General features: G+C 39.5%; 1 long non-coding RNA gene across 2 annotated transcripts in view; it reads left to right on the top strand.

Moving 5' to 3' along the window:
* The first annotated feature begins 358 nt into the window (after positions 1 to 358).
* LOC124513942 (uncharacterized) overlaps positions 359 to 19,241 on the top strand; it is a 113,345-nt gene continuing 94,462 nt past the window's right edge. For both annotated transcript variants that reach the window (XR_006962553.1, XR_006962554.1), the window contains exons 1-2: positions 359 to 550; positions 1,785 to 1,844. This is a non-coding gene — a long non-coding RNA (uncharacterized LOC124513942). The remainder of the gene's footprint in view (positions 551 to 1,784; positions 1,845 to 19,241) is intronic.

Genomic DNA, 19,241 nt, shown 5'->3' with positions numbered 1-19,241 from the left:
CAAAAGGTAAAATAAATCTAGAACCTTCATCTAACCCCACAAGCACAACCCCATACCCCAAGAAGGTAGATTCTGTAGGACAGTACACTGCAAACTACAACACCCAGAATACCCTCCTCCATCTGAACTCAGGGGACGATCGGACTGGATGAAGAAACTGTGGGTATACCGAAAGAAGTGCCTCGACTTCATCTCCCACAATCCCCTGCCTTCACCTGAGTCTCTCCGCCAATGCCAATATTGGATACCCCAGGAAGACAGCCTCCAGCGACCTGAAACTACATTTCCCATGAGGACAAGGGCTTGGGCCTCCTGCTGCCCTGGTGACCAGTAACCAATAAGAAATGCTGCAGCGGCCGCGATGTGGGTGAGAGTCCAGCCCTGGGCCCGAGTGCCGGGCCCAAGCCGGCTAGCGAGAGGCGGGGAGTTCAGAAGACAGTTGCGTGGTGTGGGGCGCGGCGAGGGCACTACGCTCTCAGAAGCTGTCACGCCGGCCCGATTTTCCGCGGCAGTATAAGGAGTAGCCCCTTCGGTAGCCGGGGAGCTGGAGGTCAGAGAGGCAGAAAGCCCGAGCGGCTGTGGTTGGGGAGTGTGGGACCGAGGGGCCTAGGGAGGAGGGTGCTTCCGGGCCGTTGTCTTCGGCGCCTGACTCCGCCCAGCTCCGCCTCTGCCGGGGAGGGGGTGTCGGGCCTGGGAGTCGGGGGTGGGCTGCTGAGCCCTCCGCGCCCGTTTCCTGGAGCTTGGAACCTCGGGAGCGCGCGCTCTCTATTTCTCCACCTAGTCTGCAGTCTTTAATCCCCCAAAATGCCATCGTGTATCCTCGCTCCCGTCCTGTGCCTCCTCCGAGATCTGAAGTTAGGGTTCTTGACCAGGGTCTTCCCTAGGCGGCGTCTGGACTCCCCTTACTACTTGGAGGAGTTGGATGATCTCTTTCCTCGCTTCCCTCAATTTACATTTCAGATTTGGGCACACACCCTTTCTAACGTACACACTCCCCAATTTTCTCTGGGGTGTGGGAATTCCTCGCACGCTCAGGGCGTGACTTTTTGTCCAAATTTCACTTTTTGCTTCCTTGCTGGTGATATAAAGATCGTCGCCATCTCTTTATTGGCCCTTCCAACCACCCGCCCCTGCCCTGACCAGATCTTTGGAGTGGAAAGGGTTTCTCCTTACAGTTCAGTGCAGTGTTCTGGTGAGAGTCAAAGGCAAGTTAGACCGATTTTAAAAACCAAGCGCTATCGAGGTTTCTAACACGACTCATAACAGCACTAAGGTTGAAAAAGATTTAGGGGGCACACAGACTGTGGAATAAAGTAGACTGTGCGAAACAGACTGTATTAATTATTTTATTATTACAAACGCGTGCAAAAAGTTTCTAATACTGATGGGCTTGGGGGTTGATATACGTAAGGAAGGTCAAGCTTAACCCTGGAAATGCTGTAGTTTTGAAATTGTCATCTTCCAGACCAATCCGGGTATGCTTTCTGGAGGACTTGAATTTTAATTTTGGCTCTAAAGGAGTAAATGGGATTTGAAATGGGCAAAGAGGAGGGAGAATGTGCTTTCTGGAACTGGCGTTGGAATCTGAGAAGGGTATATAGAAGAGGGAGCATTTTTATGAAGGGTGGGTTTGCCTGACTGCAATAAAAAGGTGTCATGAAAGAGATTGGGGTCATAATAACAGGACACTTTAAAGCATCCACATAATTTGGATATTATTCTGTATCAAATAAAACTAAACACAAAAAATTAAGATTGGGTGATTTTTGTTTTTTTCATCCTAGGGGAACCTGATTTGAGATCATTTCTTGGAGAACACAAAGAAGTGTGGTGGTATGTTCCAGGTGTGAGTTTAATTTAAACCCAAGAAGAACTTTACCTTATAGACCGTTCTGTTTGTGGCTATTCTTAGCTACACTTCTATAGTTGTCATTTTAAAGCCTGGTGACAAATTTATTAAGAAATGTATTTGCTCTCCTTATGCATCGTATTATCTGAATTGTAGTCATTTCATTGGGTAACAATGACTCCTATTTATTGAGCCCATATAATGTTCCAGGTGCTATCATAAGCACTTTGTTGCATTATCTTAAGAGTCTTATGAACTAGGTACTATTTTCCCCATTTTTCTAGAAGAGAAAACTACAACTCAGAGAAGGTTGTTTAACCTACCCAAAGTCACATAGATTGTAAGGAGTTGAGTTGGGATTTTGGTATATAGATTTCTGGCTCCAGAGCCCATGCTCTATCCACCATGGTTTGTTAGTCCCACTGTTCAATTTTCTTCTTGACTTTCTGTTTGTGGTAAGGAAAGATTATTGTCAGGTGTAATTGATCATCCTGGCAGAAACCCAAATGATTCACTTTTAGTCTCTATGTCAGTATGTGTATGCTGTAAAGTGGCTGCCAAAACTGAATTAGCTTCACTGTTATTGCAGCCGTAGCTAATTGTGTCTGCCAAAACTATATGGCTATTTCTGAATCAGGTGATTCTCTTTAAAAAAACGTGCCTTACATGTAAGCTTTTTGGGCCTAGATAGTCCTTTAGGTTTTATTTTATTATAGCTTTTATTTTAAGTGACTTCCTAGATCACTAGGTCTCCTCCATGACCTTTGCTCACAGGGATTATTCAGGATGCAACAGAGTATGAGAGCTTTTCCTGGGTGTAGCTGGGGAGATATATGCCCATAATTCTGAGATAATGTAGCGTGTAATATAACACTAAGAAGTACAAAGTGCTATCAGAAGAATAAAGGAAGCAGTGACTAACTGTAAGGGAGAATCAGGGAGAAGCCTTCTGTGAGGAGGTGACATGACAGGTCTTGAAGGATAATGAGTTCACCAGGCAGAGAACAGTAGAGGGGAGGCATTCCAGATTAGAGAGACAAGTCTGTGAAAGACATTGGGCTGTATAAAAGCAAACCATGTCCCTTCAATATTTTGGAATTCAGCATGACTAGGGTATAGATTGTTTGGGGAAATGAAGGTATAATGGTAAAAGAGTCTGGAAAGATAGATTGGGTCTGATTTGTGAAGTTCCTTGAATGCAATGTTAAGAAATTTGGATGTGCTTCCATAGGCTATTGTTTTTCAAACTGTAGAGCATCTACCACTGGTGGTTATGTTGTACTCCCACAAATATTTTAAATTTCAGTAATTATATATTCTAATGTGTCTCATAAAAGGTAAAGCTGAACTACGTCTTTAAATGTAAGGTTGCATAGGAAATGGCTTAGGAAAAATATAAAGTGAACAAGTTTAAAGTTGATTTAAAGACAAATGTTAAGTAAATAGTAGTACCCATGATGTGTGACTATGATGATACTCAGATGACTCAAATTTGGGAAGTACTGATAGTAGACAATAAAAAACATTAATATATTTTAGAAGACGAGCACCATGATGAGGTTTTTACTTTAGAATGTACTGGAGTGGGCCATGACCAGTTAGGAAGCTAGAGATGATGAGGACCCAAGGTAGCCACATATGAGAAGAGGCAACAGATATGAGAGCCATTTAGGAAGTAGAATTAGTAGGACTTGGCTGACGGGAATATTATTATTCTATCAATGTCATCAGAGTTATTTTTTAAAAGTCTATATGTCACTTGCCTGTTATCCTTTAATTCTAAAATGAGCATATTATTGCTCAAATTGGGCCATGTACATACATGCATTAAGGTAACAGTGGAGGCTGTTTTCACAAATGGGTTTGGATTACACACAAGCATCCTCACTGCCTTACTGAGTGTCCTTAACACCAGTGGCACAAATTTCCAAAGCACTGGTAAGGAATATGAGTATGATCTGTGACCCTTACTCATCTGAGGAACTCCTCCTTCAAGACTCAGCTCAAATATCCACACCTCTTTGAAGCCTTTCCTGCAGCTCTCCCTGCCCTCCCCCACCACACACAAACATATACAAGCATACACAAAACAGTGTTAGGCTCATGGCTTACATAGAACCCTGCAGTTACCTCTGTCCTAGGCTGTACCACACTAGTGTATCAGTCTGTGGATGTGTCTGTCTCTCCCCAAGACTATGAGCTCCTTGAGGGCAGTGGCCAGGTCTCATTCATATCCACACCCATAGCATCCAGAACAGCACTTGGCATGTGGTAGACACCTAACAAATGGTTATTGGATGAAAAACATGCATAAACATGAATATAACTCAGAACTTTGGTACCAAAATGCCGAATGTTACAAAAAGATTAGCTGTTTGCTACATTAGCTACTTTGGCTAAACAAAGCAGTAAACTAAAGTCACCTGAATGCAGAACTTCTCTAGAGGCTTCTTTTCTTTTCATTTAAACTCCCCCCCACCCCGAGTCTCCTATGGTCACCTTACCTTTTTCTTTCTCATCATTTATCCACCCAGCCACCTGTTCCGTAGGCCTGCTCATTGCTTTGCTCCTCTTGACACAGTTCACATTGCTGCCTTCCCAATACTCTGCCAAGGATCTGTCCCTCATTTCCACCTACAATCCAGTTGACTCCATCCTTGAAATCACTCTCAAATGGGTCTCCTACTTACAGATACTGCTAGTGGGACTGTAATTTGATACAGCCCTTCTGGAGAGAAATTATCAATGTGGATTAAAAATATTAAAATTGGACATAGCTTTCAACCTACCACTTCAACTTCTAAGGCTCTATGCTAAGGAAATAAATGTGGTGTTTCCAAAATTTTATTTCTCGGAATGTCTATCCCAGGGTAAAGAAAGAAAATAGCATTTTAAATGTCCGTAATACCAGAGATTTTGATTAAATTAATTATCGTGTATCTGTAACATAGATTACTATACTAAGTAGCCATGTAAGTGGATGTTACTAAAAAATATTTAATGATGTTGAAAGTTGTTTATGATATATTAAGAGAAAATTCACATTATAAAGCTGACAAATCCCAGTTTAAACGCATACACATGTACATGGGCACACACACACACACACACACCCTATGTGTGCATACATAGGAAATCATTATCCTATAATGTTAAACACAGAAAAAAATTCAACAGAGGTTTGCTATAAGTGGTAAGATAACATGAGTCCTATTTTTAACCTTTTGCATATTTTTTAATCATCTGTAATAGTATATTTGTTACTTAAAAACATGTTTTCCACATGTGTTCTATTATTGCCTTAGTTTGGGGTACACCTCTCCCCAGCACACCCTGCAACACACCCACAGCCCCCCCCCACACACACACACCCCTTCTAGACTGGATTACTACTGTCTCCAGCCTGCTTTCCTTCCAATCCATTCTCCACCAGTGCTGACAGAATGTTTTTTCTAAATCACAAATCTGAAGCTATCCAGCTCTGCCCATTGTCCTCAAGATAAAATCCAAACTTCTTAGACTAGCTTATAAAACTTTTGAAAATCAGCTCCCTGCTTTTCTCTCCAGTGTCACTTTTTCCTCCTATGGTTTACTTTTTCTGGTGTCTTAGGCCAGTACCTGGCGTATAATAGGTGTTTACTTAATGCTAGCCAGATGTTGATGCATATTGTATGGGTTAACTATTCTGTGCCAGGATTTCATTTCATTCTCATAGTAAAAATATTAAATACATACAGTAGTTATCCCTATTTTACAGATGAGGAAAATTAGTTAAATACATAAAAGTGGGAAGAAAAATCATTATGATAAATAACATTTTTCAAAGGAAAAATTAAATCCCCCCCTGCTGTATAACACAGCTGTATTTGTTTTTCTGCAGCCCCTGCCAATCTTAGCATGCACACAGACTTTGTTCATTCCCTTGGGCAAGTTATATGTGACCACGGCATAACAAGAACAGTCCAGACTGACATGATCTCACCATGTCACAGTTCACATTGTGCTAATGTACAGAGCTCTTTTCTTTGTGTACATAACACTTCATGGAGGACAGACAGAAGAGCTCCGATTGCTCTGTTTTTCTTTCTGTTTTGAAATTCTATGTCTTTAGGGATGGGGATGTCAGTAGAGAGCTACAGAAAACTGTGATAGAATTGAATGTACAAGAAACAATGTGTCTCATGGGAGCCAATGTCATTGGTTAATTTATTTTTTTAAATGTCATGTAGATGTATTTTCCAGCAATCTCTCCCCAGGGAAGACCTTGGTTGAATCCAACTGTTAATCCTATTTACAGAATGCAGCCCATGCATGCACTATATTCCTGCATTGTTAAGTGATTTTAGACATATGTGGTGGATTACCATAACGACATACAATCAGGTGAATATGGGATATCTGATTTTCTCTACAAAATATATTAGTGTTCATATTGTCATTCAGGATCCTGCAGCGTGGACTTTCCTTCATTTGCCTTACAAATAATTCCCATTGTGCAAAAATGGATGCTTTTAAAGGACAGAAGTCCTAAGCACAAATCATTTGAATAAAATGACTTTACTTTGTAAGGAATTGTCACTGTTAAATACTTCAAGAAAAAGAATCTATACTTCTCTTGTTCCATGAACAAATAAGTTGAACATAGAAATTACAGATAGAGTTTCAATTCATTTGCCGAATTATTGTGGGCTTATTATGTGCAAAGCACTCTGTTAGACACTGCCCTGGATACATATAAATACCTTCTTGTAATGCCTTCCAGACAGAGAGACAGAGACAGAGATTGATCTCGTGTACATACAAGAATGAGTGTGCAAGAGGAAATGAAAGAGAAGATTTTAACAAGCAGGCTTGTCATATAAGTGAAAATCTATGCGGCTGAAAGTTGGGATATGTACCAGTAGGGACTTACTCTTTTTTTTTTTTCTCTTTCCTCTGTGGGACATATGGGCAAAAATAAGCTACCAGATAGCTGATAAGCAAATGATCTACTTCTCTGTTTACAAACAGTTTGAGAGAAGGAACAGTGACTTTCTGTACGTCTAGCCCTGCACAAGCCTGCTAGTGATGTTTTGAGAGTTATGACTATGTCAGCTTCTCCAGGGTTTCTCTCTGCTGCAGAGATTTGGCAGACACCTCAGACAAATTTTATGTCTCTTAAATCTTCCTCAAGCTAGGCTTGGCTCATAGATTTATATGTACAACAAAAAAAGCGAAATGTTTACCAGTTTGACATTTTTGAAGATCGAAACAGACTAAGTTTTTTTTTAATTCCGCATACACCTCAGTTTAGTCTACAGAAGGGGCTAATTGCTTTTGCTATTTGTTTAAAAACAGCTGAAATGTTTACTTTGCAGAAGTGGCAGTGGATCATATGTCTAAAGATTTATACTCCAAGCCTCAGTGTTGCTTCCTCTTTCTTGTGCCTACAGGCGTCAAGTTTTGCCAAAGTCTTCATTTTTTTTTTTTTTGCCTTTACTGATACATAATATAAACCAGTGCAGGATGGGAGGTGCTAGGAAATATATTAGCAATCTAGGAGAAAAATAAAAGATCATTTTTATTAGCTCTGCTCGGCCCCCTTTTTGGCTCTCAGTTTTTCAGTGGTTCCTTACCCACAAAATATTGTTCCTTGGCATAATAATGACAGGTGAGAATGTGAACTGGGGAACTTTCAGTGACTATCCATTAACAAGTCTGGTCCAAATGTATCTGTAGGCAGAGCACAAATGAAAGTTTGGCTGTAATTCAGAAGAATCAAAACACTGTGTGGAGAACGTTATATAAACAACTTTCCTTCAGTGCTGAATTATGAAAGGTAACGATTGGGAAATCCCCACTAAGGGCCCTTCCTGTCCGCTCCAGCTGCCCTTCTTTTTAGTCAGCAACAGCTGCCAGTAAGAGCTTCCTGGGGTAGAAAGGTCCCACAGGAAGACCCCATAACCTGTCCTCCTACCACTTCTGCAGTCAAGTTCTCAGACATACTTCACTGGGATTACTTTGGTCACACAATATTCTAATTTTTACCTTTCAAGAGATGCTGAGTTTGAATTCAAGGAGCACTTGATATTCAAGCTCATTTATTCAATAGACATTTGAGCACATACACAGGACCAAACCCTATGGTAAGTGCTAGGAGTACAGTGATGAACTAGAAGTAGTCCCTGCCTACCCTTAAGGAACTCACAGTTAAGTGGGGGGAGATACACACCTAAATCAATAATTATATTACAGCGGGAATAGTATATTACTCTAGATAAGAAATACCCTGGAAACATGATGGAGGGAAGAATTATTGCTGGAGGTGGAGAAGTCACAGACCAGAGTCTACCTGTTCTGAATCACCAAGGATGAGTGGGCATTGCCTAGAAACGAGGTGAAAAAAGATGTGGTGGGCAAGGGTTCCAAGCAAAGGGACCACCGACACATGTGAAGCAGTCACATGTGTGAGAATGGATACTTTAGGAAAAGGTAAGATACTGTGTGTGAACCACTGGGAGTTGGGTGAGGGGGACAGGATAAGAATCTGGAGACAGGTCTGTGTCCAGTTGGTGAGGGAAGTCTGCCTGCTAAGGAGCTTGGCCTTTATAGGCAGGGGGGAGCCAGCTCAGAGTTTTAAATGTGGGAATCGCATGATTGGATTGGAAGATGGGCTTTATAGGGGGAAAAAAACTAGAGACAAAGTCCACCTTATAGTTTGGCAGTCTTTGAGAGGTCTTACCCTAATCACTTGCTGCTATTCAGCAATACCGTCTCCATTAGGTTTTCTTTCAGTATCCAAAAATCACTTTGAACAACAGTTTCCTTCTACACATATGACATACCTTCCTGTACTCCTTCACATGTTGCTTAGCTGAATATTCATTTTTCCAACTCAAATCAATGATCTCAGTAGTGATTGGGGCTTGATTACCATGAAGGAAAGCAGAGATTCAAAGCTTAGCAACTTAGTTTAAAAAACTATATGAGGCTTATTTATTGCTTACTGAGTCAGCACAGCTAAGCTGAGAGCTGGGCAGTTCCCCTCGGGAGCTGAGGGAGGGAAAGGAACAGAGGCTGAAAAGATGACAAAGTGGCTGTTAAAAAAAAATGGGTAGCATCCAGAATGTTGAAAATCCCTAAAGGCCACATCCAGATGTGGGAAATAGAAGGGTCAGAAGTATATGAATAGAAAACAAATATGTGTTGAAGGTACCTGTGCTCAAACAGATTATTACTGTGTAGCCAATGTGTTTTAGAACATGTTCTTTCCCTGACTCAGATACTGTAAATGGTTTCCCATTATCCATAGGATGAAGTCCAAACTCCTTAGCATGGCCTTCACTACTTTCCGTAGTCTGGCCCCAATCTACCTTTCCAGTCTTCATACTTCTCTTAACAGAATTTCTCTGCTCTAGCCAGCTACCCTTTCAGACGCTGCTTTGGCATTCCCTCACCTGCACTGTGAGTCTCAGGACAGGGATTATGTTTTTTGTCTCTGAATCCCCCAGAATGCCTAGCATAGTGCGTCTTGCGTATAGTAGGCACCCAAGGTAGATCTGTCGGTTGATTATTGCCCCCCACCTTCATTCTTTCCAATTTCTCTACTATTATTGACCCAATATCCACTCTACTAAAAATGGCAAATGAGACATTAGGTAAAAGGGGCCAGTGTTAACAAACTATCTTTTAACTTTCTATTTTAAAATCATTTTAACTATAGAAAAATTTCACAAATCATATAGGACTGTCATCTGCCATCCACTCAGATTCACCAATTTTTTAACATTTTTCCTGATTTCATTATGCTTCTTTATATAAATATGATATTTTGTTCTGAAATATTTGAAGTTGAAAAAGCTATACCCTTTACCCCTCTCCTTTATCCTCAACCTTTTATGATGAAAAAATTTAAATATACAGAAAATGTGAAAGAATTGTACAGTAAATACCCCCTATGCACACCATTTAGATTCTGTAATTAACACTTTGTTCTATTTCTTTTATCACCCATCTCTCCATTTATACAACTTTTTATGCATTTCAAGTAAAGTTGCAAACAACTGTACATTTTTTTCTAAATTCTTCAGTATGTGTGTCATTGACTGGATGAACAAACTACTTTGTGCTCTGAAATCAACCGAATCATCTTGTTTTAGCTGCATTTACTGTATTGCCAAAACTCCAGTCTACCTGTGTATCTTAGATCTATTTGGCCATGGAACACATGTCTCTTCAATTAACTTTTAGATGTCCCTCTACTTTACCTAGTGCAGTGCCAGACACACATTCCATAAATACCACTGGTTGCTCATGAACAGAGACAGAGCTAGAGCCATGAAAAGAATCACAGTAAAACTAGAATAAACCAAGGGCGGACGGGAGTATATGAGAAGTGGGCCACAAGGGAATGGGAGAGAGAGAAGCTAGGGCTTGAAGAATTAGGGGAAGAAAAGGGCCTTAGCCCACTTGGTACTTCCAGCAGTACTTCTATCTGCTACTTTCCAACCCTCTATTTAGAAGGATAGGTTCTAGGGAACTGGAGACAATTGCTGCTCAGCAGACCACATGACAAGTCTTCTTACTACTACTTAGGCACTGCCAATTAGTATATTCATGGAGCCTCATGAATATGCTAATCTACAAGATGCAGCTTAGAGGGTATGGGTGGGCCACTGAAAACTTGATTCACACTAAATCTGTTCTACAGGCCAAGGAGCACTTGAGTTCAATGAATCCTGTTTTTCTTTTTCTTTATAACCTTTCCTTTCTTTCTCTGTTGCTTATGAGTCCGAGGATAGATCTAATATAAGTTTATTGAACAATTTTATGTCAAACACTGTGCTAGCTGCTATCACATCATTAATGCTTTACAACCACTCAGCCAGGCAGGTACTACTTCTTTTCCCATTTGCCAGATGAGAAAACTTGAGACTTATAAGCCAGAATTTTAGCAACTGAGGTTTTTCTTACTCCAGAGCCCAGTGGTCTTAACCACATGTCTGATGAAATTTTTTAAAATTGTCAAGTCAGTATAAAGGCAAGGATTTTTTTTTTTTTGCTGTATTGACTCAGCTGGTAATTTATTCACTGAGCAAGCCCAGTTGAATCACTGAATTAAGAAGGAATTCAGTCATTCAGAATTTAATCATTAGAGTGTTAGTATAGTAATGGATTCAGATTGCTTGAGTTCAGATCCCAGTTTTATCACTTACCAGTTGAGTGAGAGTAAGAAAGTCACTTAACATCAGTAAACCTCAGTTTCCTTACATATAAAATGCAAGATAGTAATATTGAGCACATAGCTATGTTTTGAGAGCTAATTTAAAAAAATAATGTAAAGTATCATGCCACGTCTGGCATACAATAGGTGCTCAGCATATTCTAGATGACTTTCTTTCCTTCCTTTTTCCCTGTTGGGGTCAGACCACTCACCTGTAGCTGTCCTTTGAAGAAAACAAACTGCTCCTGGAATGCTTTTTGAAGAGAAATATTCTGAAGAGGAATATTAGGCTGACTATTCCCAAGGCTAAGCAAGCACAGTTGACTAACTCCTATGTGAGCATGTTTCAAAATAAGCTAGAAACAGAAACCATTAGGAGAGTTGCAGAGGCCCACCTCCATGATTCCTAGAAATTAGGGCCAGATTGTGACAAATGTTTTCTATTTTGTCACGAGAGTAAATGTCACAATTGTCATAGACCATTAGACCTGGGATATTGATAATCACAGCCCAGCTGTTCCAAAGCAAGCAAGCTGAGATTGAATGAGTATAAGTGACTTGACCAAGGTCAAACAGTAGAAAAATCAGGAGAACCCAGTTCTCCCAACTTCTTATCCAGTGTTAATTTTATGGTTCCTTTGTGGGTTCTTAGGCAGGTGAAACCAAGTCTTGATGTGTGTGCTTTGCAGGAATGTGAACTGATTGGACTCTAAGGGTTTGGTACAAGTTTGATCGATTCCCAAAAGTTGAGTTTTTTTTGTCTGCTTGAAGTCAACTCACTAGTTGTTGCTTTCAAACTGTTAGCACTTCTTTTGTTTGGGGTTTAGCAACTTAGTGTTGTTTCTCCCTGTTTTAGGTTCATGGTTTGATTCACATTCTTGGTTCTTTGCAATCTTCCACAGGGGCATTTGTTTTGACAAAAATACTTAGAATCTAACTAAGGTGGTTAGCAATGGGAATTCATTTGAAAAGGGCAGTGAGGCTTGGTGACGGCTGCTGAGAAGGAGCTTGGGTGGATTAGGGAACCATTAGTGCTTACGTTCTGGAGCTTGAAATCAGGATAATGGAAACATTGCAGCGGTTCTTGGTGTATATGTTTATGTGTTTGTTTTTATCAGGATGCTCTGATGCTTTCAATTCCATTCTTGCTAATCTGGGTTGAAACTGCTGCCTCCTACTTTATTACCTTTTGATGTATGCTCTCAGTCATGTTCTTGATGCGATCCTCATCTTTGGACTGTGGGAAGGAAGCTAACAAAAAATTATCTTCCCTGTACTTTTCCCTTTACTTTGAGTGGCCCTTCTGAGGAACTTGTGGAATATGAATTTCAAGCTTATATATATATGTGGAGGAGTTCAGTTGCAATGCCCAAAGACAGAGCTCCTGATTCTGAAATACAACCTTTGTTCCTTTCTTACCAATGTGGTTTTAAAAATCTCAGGCAAGTCTCCTTTGCTGAACCTGAAATGGGGCAACACCTTTGTTAGTGGCCAGCCATACCACAGTCAAGGCTGTGTGTGTGTGTGGGGGGGGGAAGTTTGCAGTGAGGAGGCCTTTCGAGAACTGTACCCCGCCTGCCTGACTTTCCACATGCCAAATGAAAGTGAGTTTTGGTGCTAGGGCTGTCAGTGCTTTTTCAAGCGGTTGACTATTTACTCACGCATTTAGAAGGCTAGGATAGCAGCTGTGGTGGTAAAAAGGCTATTCTCAATACCTCAAAAAGCAAGAATTTTCTAAGAGGTGAGGTTTTGGGTGAGTCCAGCTAGTATTTTTCTGCTTAAAAAAAAAAAAAACTTCTCACTTTAGATTCATTTGCTCTTCTTACCTCCTTTCTCTTCCTGCTTCCTCTCGCCTCCCCCGCAACCCTCCCCTCCTGTTCCCCTTTTAATGCTTCCTCCCTTTTAGCTACCAGTCACCCAACTCTTTGTGAATTATATTATCCATTTGCCCCCTTGATTTAACATAGATTTTGGATACATATTTTACTGGCATTTTCAATATTGGCAATGACATTCAAAGGGGCAATTAGAAAGTTTTCTTTCTTCTCACAGGAAGTGGGCTCAACACTTGTTTGCGAACACAGATGGTATTAGAGGGGGCCAAGGGGAGCTGACATCTGATATTTCTGCTATAGCGCCCACTTTTTTTTTGGCTGCTTCAGATTCAGCCCATGTGGACAGACACACACTTGGGTAACCACCATACAGATGGAAATCAGGACATGTGGGATTTGGCTGAACCAAAGGTCCCCAAACATTGCCTGGATCATTTAGTGCCCCAGGTGTGGCCACCCCAGGACTTCATGTGCTAAAATTGTGTCCCAGCTTAAACCAGCTGGTCACTGTATATATAGTATCAAGGCAGCTTGGAGCCTCATAAAACATGACTTTGGATTTTTACCTTGTGGATTTAGATTTAGCTAATCAACCTGAATCCTTCCACACACCCTGGGCAATGAGGATATACCAAGTTAAAAGAAAGATTTAACAGAAGGTGATGCTCATTGTCCTGTAACTTGCATTCTAGATGGCACATAATATTAGACCATACAAAAACAACTGAATTGACTTTCCAGAAAGGAAAGAAGAAATTAGAGGCTTCAGTTTCTTTAATAAACTTTTGATGTATTATGTATCAGATTTAAATTTTTTTCTTTTAAGACAATTTCCCTTCTGTGGCATTTTAAGAGCAAACAATATTTCCTTCCAACTTTAAAATTGGAAGAATTGAGAATTATTTTCATGAAATTATATTGGGTCTTTCTTTTTACTTATGTGATAGAGGCGCTTGACTTCAGCCATTTAGGCAAGATTTGTTTCAGAGTATAATAATAATAATAATAATAATAATAATAATAATAATCCCATACAATTTTATAACCCTCTATGATTTACAAAAGGGTTTTCATATCTATTATCTCATTAGCTCTTCATAGCAATCCTGTGAAGTAGTCAGGATAGGTACTTAGATATAAGTTATGTCAAACTTATAAATAAGGGAACATAAGCTCAGAGAAGTTAACTGACTTGTCCAAGGTAACACAGCTAGAAAGTTGTAGAACTGAAACCTGAACCTAGGTTTCCTGATACCCAGCCGCAGTATTCCTTCAGTTGTGTCATGTTTCCTTCCTAAGTGACTATCTCCTTTTTGTTTCTACTCATCATTAATCTTGAAGTTGGTCTAAAATATGTGCTTCAGTTTAGGAGATGAGTAAAACTGAAGCGTTTACAGGCAAAGTGCCTTATTAAGGCTGTCTATGGAGAGAGTTGTGCATATAGCTCTTAGCTTTTCATCTTGACTTTAACTATTTTTAGGTATACATAGGTTGTTTTCCAGTGTTTAATATATGTCCCAAAGTTGTGTGATCCAGTGATTATAGGTGTGAAAGCTGCACCTGGGGAATGGGGTTAAGGATGAAAAGTTGGCTTAAAATAATTAGCTTCCTGCCTTTTTGTTAAAAGATGTCATGTTCAATATAATTTAATTTCCTCATACTTCCTTTGCTTCCAGGCTTTTAAGTACAATTCTTTAGGGGAAATTAGCAAATATTCATTTTGAATGTTGATTTCTCGGGAACAAGAGTAGCTAGAGGAAAGAGAAAGCAGAGGGGTGACTTTTCATGCTCTGTAAGTGTGGGGAAGCAGTATTTCGTTTGGAGCTGTGAGCTAAGATTTCTTCTAAGGCATGCAAATCGTAAAGTTCTGATTTGTCAACTGCATGCTGTTTCTTTAGGCACTGATGTATGAAATCCCGAACGAATTCTCCGATGAACATACTGCTAATTGCTTCTCCACCTGCTCTCCAACCTCCTCCTCCCCACCCCCTCCACTCTCAATTCAGCCTATAAGTGTCCGTCATTGGAGATGGATGGTGACACATGCAGTAATAGCAATTCATAAAAGCCAGTTCCAGCCCTTGTCTTCAAGGCTCCTGGATTTTCCACTGCCTGCTTTTGTGTAAGTGAAGTGGATGGAAGTGCTACTGGCATCAGAATCTACCTCCCTATGCTCCGTTGCTAGAGCTCAGTTGCTCGGCTGGAGCTGAGCTAAACAGAAGCATCGGATCTAAGCTGAATTGTAACTAGGTTTTTTTTTCCTCATTGGGGGTGTGGGTTAGGGGTAGTGTGTAGTGGGGTTTGGGGTGCTTTGGCTTTTCTTTTTGTGGAGAGAAGAGGGTAAGGGGAGAATAACTCACGGTAGGATACAACGTGAAACAGTTCCCTGAAGAGTGTCACGATGTTCCTGGTACAATATACAGGTATGGTATGTTTTATTTTATCTGAAATTTCCCTTTTGTTTAAAGTGCACTCCTCTCTTATTTTGCCTCCAATTCAACTGTACTGAAGGACAAATAAGGTTCTAATGAGCTAAGCAAAATAGCTGCATGAAACATGCCTTCCCCTTGGTATAATGTTTATAGCAGATTGCTATGTAAAATCTGGGTTTTCTGTTAAATTGTTAGTCCTGATCCCTTAATTGTGCATGCTTCTCTGCTATATTTTTGTGTTGAATTTCTCAAGTCTCCTGTCTGCAACTGGTAGTATGCGATATAGACTAGAGTGTTTGCACAGAAGACACAGTGCTTTGGAAGCAAAAGGCAATTTTTAAACACTTAGTATGTTGTGTTTCTCTTGAGTGTATTAACTCTTGGGTTTGTTAATTGGTTGTCTAGATTTGGGGTATAGTTAAGAGAAGGGAAACTTCAAACAAGAAGCATTCCAGAACACATTTGTTTTGGTAAACTTATTTTTATTTCATTATTTAACTCAGATTGATGAATATTATATATTATTGTTGTTTGGTCTCTTGGTAGAAAAAAAGTGCTGGAAACAACAAGGCTAAAAATTCCAGCACCAAATCATTTTGTATTGTAAAATATCATTGGACCAAAAGTGTTCCTTAAGTATTCTCTTAAGCTTTCAGAAACATGTTGGTCCATAATAAAGAACTTGAAGACTGATAAGGTATTGGTGAATGTTTGTTTTAAAGGCTTCTTACGCAGCAGTTAGACAGAAAGGATCCTTCCAAATGAAAAAATCTTAAGAAAGTTTCAGTTTCCTGCTGAACAGAACAGAAGCTTAGTTCCTACAACTATGTGTTTTGAGAAGTTTAAATATCATTTATTGTCAAGGATTCTCACCCCCATTCATGCTTTATTGTCCTTAAAATATTGTGCTCCTTTGCTTAAGAGCTAAAAGATCATGTTCTGTTTTGATGCGTGGTTTGACAGTTGATTTCGCTCCTCATTAATTGGACAGCATGCAGATGATGTGGAGAAGTGAGTGAGTGACAGTATTTCAAGGTTACGCTGAAGAGCATACAGTGAACCTTAGTGCCTGGACCAACAGCTGCTGAATTGAATTGTCTGCAATTAAAGCAACAGCAGGTTTGTGTAGTCTCCCTGCAGCCTGTTTATTTGAATTTATAGCTTCAGTTTCTTCTTTGGGTAGCGGTTGGTTTGTTTCACTAAGTGTTGGAGAGTTGTGCTTGTTGGATGTTTTCTCTACCCTGATGCATGCTTGACTCCAGAAGAGCCGTTTCTGTACATTTTTAATGTGAGAAGTTCGTGTGGTTTTTCTCTTTGGATTAAAAACACAGACTATCTTGTTTTCTCTACTACAAAAGCAAATAGATACATTTCATGGAAAATATTGCTTGGTTCAATAAATACAAGTTTCTCATGGACCTGTATTACTGGTTTAAATTTCTGGCAGTGAAAAACGTTGGACTTTGCTATGCTACTGGATTACTATATCTGGGAAGAACTTCTCCATGCTAATAAAAGTGTTTATGTTAAAAAGAAAATGATATTATCTCCTTGCCATCTCTCAATTCCAGGGTGACCTAATGAATGATGTCAAACCCAACTAGATGCCTTTTATGACTGAATTTTATTTGCATGCTAATAATGAATACATGTTTAATTCCCTCATGGTTTTACTCTATTAAAAAATAACTTACAGTATAGTTGTTGGTTATTGACTGATCCTGGATGTGGTGTAAAATATTTACACAGTAATTTCACATATACTGGATCAGTTTATCCTCATAACAACCTGGTGTGAGGGCAGTGGCATTATGATATCCACTTCAGAGGTAGGGAAACTGAGGCTTCAACGATAAGTAACTGGCCTGAGGTCTTACCTCTAACAAGTGGCAGAGGCTGAACTCATAGGTTAGATGATGTGATTCAAGAATCTGCTTTTTCTGCCTCTCAGCTGATGGATCCAGGGTAAATTTGACTTAAGCTACTAGTCAAGAAAACCAAATGTACTCATTTACTAAAAACAAAGAAACAAACAAAAAACAATGTCTTATTTGAGAGCACTCTAGAGATTTTTTTTCCCAAACTATGTTAACAATTTTATTTTAATACGTGGGTGCTTTCCAGATTAATTTTGCAGATGCATGAAAATATTAGTGATTTTTGTTTTTTTAATGTTTTTTATTTTTGAGAGAGAGAGAGGGAGAGAGAAAGGAGGCAGAGAGGGGGACAGAAGGGGACAGAGGATCTGAAGCAGGCTCTGTGCTGACAGCAGCAAGCCCGATGTAGGGCTCAAACTCGTGAACCATGAGATCATGACCTGAGCCAAAGTCAGAGCTCAACCAACTGAGCAACCCAGGCGTGCCAAAAAACATTAGTGTTTTGATTAATTTATACATCAATATGAATGAAAGTAGAACCTTGTAAAATTGGGGAGAGGATTAAAATGTCCAATCAAAAAGGTTAATGTGGAATATTTTCCTTCTAAAGCAAGCTAGTTTGTCTTTAATATTCTGTTCAATAAACATATACAGTTTTCGTAAAAATATGTGTATTTTAAAATATACTGGCCATGAATGTGAGGTGCTATATGTTTTAAAATTTGCATATTTTATCCAGATAAACAGAAAAAATATACAGCTAACTCCATTTCACACTTTTGTTTCTGTGTATCTTATCTATCTACCTATCTAAATAAAATAGACCAGATTTCTCATCTTTCCAAATTTCCAAATAGTTTTTTAATTTTAATTTCATTAGTTTAAAGGGGAAAAACATATTTTCTGTCCCACTGAAGAAGGGAATACTGTTTAAAACTGTGTTATCACTTCATTTGCTGAACCCACATACTTGAGTATCTCATAGTCGTTCTCTGGTAAAAACAATTTTAAAAGCCTCTTCAGGAAACATTCTTGAAGCAGTCGTTCTTAGCTCTGAATTTAATAGAGACTATGCCATATACTGGGGAAATGACTGGATGCTCACACCATAGACAACTCTTCTTTAGTATTTGACAAAGAATATTTGAGAACGTTGCCAAGAACCTGAACCAGAGATTGGGCCAATATTGTTATGACCTATTTATGAGACTTTTGGAAAGATGGCAATGGATATATTGTCTCAGATGCCATGTAATTAGAATTTATCCTTATCTAAGATAGTATCTTTACACTTTAACATATCTTAACTTAAAGCTATTCTTATATTAATCCTTTCTAGCAAAAAAGAAAAAAGGATGATATAAAGCCCTCCTTATCATTCTTTAAACTTAAATGGAATTTGACACTTAAAAAAAATACTGGAGGGAACTTGGGGGAATGGGTCAGGGTTAGAGGGCAGGGAAATGGAAAACTAGGCAGGTGATTGGAAGCTCCAATTTGGTTTCAGGTGGCAAATTTCCTATGCAGTTGAAAGCTCTGGCCAACACCCCCTCACCCCATTCCTCTTTCTGGGAACAAGCACTCTAAATATAAATGAAAAGGAACTTATTAGGACTTTTTAAAAATGTTGACATTTTCTGGTTGGAGAAAGAAAAAGTCTTTCATCTACAAAATAATCATTTTTTCCCCTGTGCTCTTTGAGGCCAAGAGAAATTAGAGAGGGAGTAGATTTGTAGGTTCGGGCTGTTAAGGGAGCTGAAGATGGTTGTCTGATGGATTTTTCCCTTCAGTACATGTCTGAGAATGTTGTAGGGGTGTGAAGCCAGGTCTTATGGATGGGGGTATGAGGGCTATATGCATCAGCCAGTGGTATGCTGGAGCCAGCTTACACTAGCTTACGTAAGGGGATCACTAAGAATGTCTATAAATTTAAAAACTTACTCATATCTGTCCCTTTCCAAAAAAAATTAAGATACTCATTATGTATAATAATTAAGGCATGCTGTCCGTGCAGGACAGTATACTGCAGATGCCCTTTGGTATGCT

This window comes from Lynx rufus, unplaced genomic scaffold, assembly GCF_022079265.1.
Source record: "Lynx rufus isolate CCGP_SWC_20201006 ecotype Redwood Valley unplaced genomic scaffold, mLynRuf1.p SCAF_19, whole genome shotgun sequence".
Taxonomy (NCBI): domain Eukaryota; kingdom Metazoa; phylum Chordata; class Mammalia; order Carnivora; family Felidae; genus Lynx; species Lynx rufus.
Note: the sequence above shows the minus strand (reverse complement) of the source record. Positions and strands in the feature narration are given on the sequence as shown.